This window comes from Panthera pardus, unplaced genomic scaffold (genome assembly GCF_024362965.1).
Source record: "Panthera pardus isolate Hobbes unplaced genomic scaffold, ASM2436296v1 HiC_scaffold_1, whole genome shotgun sequence".
NCBI lineage: Eukaryota > Metazoa > Chordata > Mammalia > Carnivora > Felidae > Panthera > Panthera pardus.
The window spans coordinates 53,213,490-53,217,293 of record NW_026526654.1 but is presented as its reverse complement, the minus strand read 5'-3'; the positions used below and the strand labels follow the sequence as shown (position 1 = coordinate 53,217,293).

At 43.6% G+C, this 3,804-nt stretch overlaps 1 pseudogene; it reads left to right on the top strand.

Moving 5' to 3' along the window:
• Positions 1 to 2,271: 2,271 nt before the first annotated feature.
• LOC109247170 (AP-3 complex subunit sigma-1-like) lies at positions 2,272 to 2,947 on the top strand (annotated as a pseudogene).
• Positions 2,948 to 3,804: the final 857 nt, after the last annotated feature.

Below are 3,804 nucleotides of genomic sequence, written 5' to 3'. Positions count from 1 at the left end.
AGGAATAGATTTGGGGGGTACACCTGCTGAGAAGGGTCTGGAGTTCCACATTATGAAATTTTTTAAAAATGTTATTTATTTTTGAGACACAGAGAGACAGAGCATGAGCAGGGGAGGGGCAGAGAGAGAGGGAGACACAGAATCTGAAGCAGGCTCCAGGCTCTGAGCTGTCAGCACAGAGCCCGACGCAGGGCTCGAACTCACGGACTGTGAGATCATGACGCAAGCTGAAGTCGGACGCTTAACCGACTGAGCCACCCAGGCGCCCCAAAGGCCCACATTATAGCCTCACCATCCAGAGCAGGCAGGTCACCTTGGCACTCCTAGTCCCCATCCGGCTCCCAGGCCTGGGAAAAGCAGAGCAGAGCCATGGAGGGGGCCTAGAACCAAAAGCGCAAGGCTCAAGCACCGCTCCAATGTCCAACCAAACCCCAAGCCTGTGCTGCTCCTTTTAAGGAAGGGCCGCAGAAAGGAGTCTGCCAGACATGGACTGGCCTATAGCTGGAGGGAATGCAGGAGTAGGGGTGGAAGAAGAAGAGGCTGTCAGGAAAGGAGCCACAGAAACAAAGATAAAGCCAGGAGAGCACAGGAGAGTTCCCAGCAGGAGGCGGGGATGGTGAAGGGGCGGGCCCAGCCATGTTTGAGTAGCTCCAAGCTGGTTGGAACCAGTTCTGCAGATGCTGCCCACTGTTCCGTGCCTGGGGCTCACCTCCATGGAGTAGCGCCCAATCTTCTCACACACAGGTGAGCAGGGAGCGGCAGTGAAAGGGGAGGGGGTGGCAGCGTCCCTGGAAGGGCGACAGTTCTTCCCCCAACTCCAGTCCCACCCGCCAGCCAGCCAGTTGGCTTTGAGAGTGTAAGTTGTGCGCCATTTTTTCCCATTACTGCCAACAATTTTCCTGGCAGAAGTTTGCTCTCCCTGCCCACTGTGGTCCACCTGCTCGGTCCAGGGTCCCAGGTTCACTCGCAGAAGCAGATGGAGTGGATGGCATGGTGCTTCTGACAGCGCGGAGTCACCAATCCTCAGTGAACCAAACTAAGGTTTAGAGCAGGGACACACCGGGGTGGGCTTCCCAGTTTGTTAGGACGCAGCAGGCTTTCGGGGTGACCTGCATGTCACCCTGAGTTGAGAAGAGGAGAGTGTGCAGATCAAGGCAGCTGGAGTTTTAGAGCTGCATACTGTAAGGTAAACTATACATGAAAAGAGCCTCAGAGATAGGTGGAGAATCCCTCTCAAGTATGCAGCGGAGTACTAATTCACACGCATTTGAGGAAAATACCTGAGGCTGGGAAAACAACCACCTGATACATGTTTAGAGAAAACAATCTCCAGAGCTCAAATAGAGCAACGAGTAGTTTGTGTTTCACGGAGGTGTAAAAATGTTATAAATCTTGGGCCATTGAGTGGAGTACTAAGAAAGGTATTGCCTCAGTAGTGAAATAAAATTAGCCAAGACTAAAGACTTGCTCTGGCCTTATGTGAGGTTCAAACTACTTCCAAGTAACCCAACTGGGTTGAAATGAAACCTCAAGAATAATTTAGGTATGTAAAAATATTCGATGCTCAAAAAGGTAAAATTCATTGTGTCTGGCATTCAATCAAAAATTACCAGTCAAGCAAAGAAGGATGAAAGTATGACCAAAATGAGGAGAAATTAAAGAGACCAGAAATGAGATACCAAAATTAACTATGGGCTGAACATCATTAACATATCTCTCTATCTCTATCTCTATCTCTATCTCTATCTCTATCTCTATCTCTATCTCTCTATCCAAATCTATCTATAGATAGATAGACAGATCTCTGTGCCAAACCATATCTATGATACCGTTGTATTTATTGTTTACATAAGTTATTGCCACAACAACATGTAGGCAGTTTAAATGTCTTTTTGAATAATCAAGTTTCATATGTTCAATCTATTAAAAATCTATTTTGGGGTACGTGGGTGCCTCATTCAGTTAAGCCAGCTACTTTTGATTTCAGCTCATGTCATGATCTGACAGTTGGTGGGATTGAGCCCCGTGTTGGGCTCTGTGCTGACAGTATGGAGACTGTTTGGGATTCTCTCTCCCTCTTTCTCTGCCCATCCCCTGCTCACTCACGTGCATGCTCTCTCTCAAAGTAAATAAATAAACATTAAAAAAAACCAAACTACCATTTAAGAATATGCACATGTGGGAGGGTGGGTGGGCAAGGATCACCAGTGATGACCCCAGGCAAAGCTGGTGCTCCTGCCCCAGTGCCCAAATGGTTGGACCTGCTTAGGCATGATCTAGGCGACCCTCATCTTCAACACCATGGGAAGCCAAGGCTTTCCAAGTTCTACAAGCCCTACAGAGAAGATACACAACAGCCAGTCATCAGGGAGACATTCTATTTGGTATCTAAGAGAGATGAAAATGTAATTTCTTAGAAGGAGAATTGTTAATTGGAGGATCTGACAACAAACTGATTTATAGACATTATGCAACATTATACTTGGTCTTCTATGTGGATTCTTCACAAAGTGAACTTGGCATTTTAAATCCAATTCAATCACCCAGGAAGCCCAAGATTCATGGATCTCTTACCATGTGTATACAGATTTGACCCCCAAACCCACCAATCCCTGCTTGCTGAAAATCTTTCATAATGTCCTTAGAACTCAAAGTATTTGTGGAAACATTAGACAAGCGTTTTGAAAATGTCTGTGAACTGGATTTAATTTACAATGTAGACAAGGTTCACAATATTCTTGCAGAAATGGTGATGGAGTGAATGGTATTGGAGACAAAAATGAATGAGATTGTTATACAAATTCATGCACAAAATGAACTGGAGAAATCTGAGGCTGGCTTTGCAGGATCTCTAGCCTGTGCTGTATCAGCTGTAAAAAATATGAATCTTCCTGAGATCCCAAGAAATATTGACACTGCTGATATCAGTATAAAAAAGAAATATTGATATTGCTGATACCAAACCTGCCCTTTATTTAAAATAAAAAATTAAAAAGGCCACTCCCAGATAAAATCCAGGGGAAAAGTCATTTAAGTTTACCATGCAGTTGTTTACCAAAAATAGAAGAGGAGAGTCTTAACTTTTGCTCTTGGATTGAAGTCCAGATACTGTGTAGAAGTTGTGTGAAATCAGTATGGAAGCTGAACGTTGCTTTTTTTGCTCAGTGATTTTGAAGAAACTGAGTAGTACCCCTGTGATATTTCTCTTTCTTTTCTGAACTACATTCCCATATCCACCTAAGGCATGCCTCTATGGACTGACTACTACAGTATTTCAAAAAGTGTTTGAGACATTTCTTTAAATTATGTCCTTTAAGCAATCCAAAATGTTGTTTTCTGTATGGTTCACAAGAGCAGCATTCCACAATTCTTTCTGTCATTTGTTACAATTGTTATTTAAAAAACTAAGTATGTATTGGGTGACAACATTATGACCTTTGTCTCTCTTTTTAAATTTATTTTTCAATTAAAAAGGACCATTTTATTGATAGTAAGTACCATTCACCTTAGAAAAAAGAGCTTTGGAAAAAGGCTGATTTACTACATGGCCTCAGCATGAAGCCTAGGTTGGGCCTTCTATATCATAGCAAATCTAGATAGTACTATCAACATACTCAAATTTCGTGGGAGAAAACAGTGGTAATTGGGTAAATCAAAACACCCATTTCTTGTACGAGCTGCCTCTTCAAGAGATGTGCGAAGGTGATATATCACACTCCATTCTGGCCACTGCTGAGGTCATTCTAGGTAGTCAGTCTGTTGTCTGGATACTAGCCTTGGTAGTCCCATCTTGTTGTCCTGGAT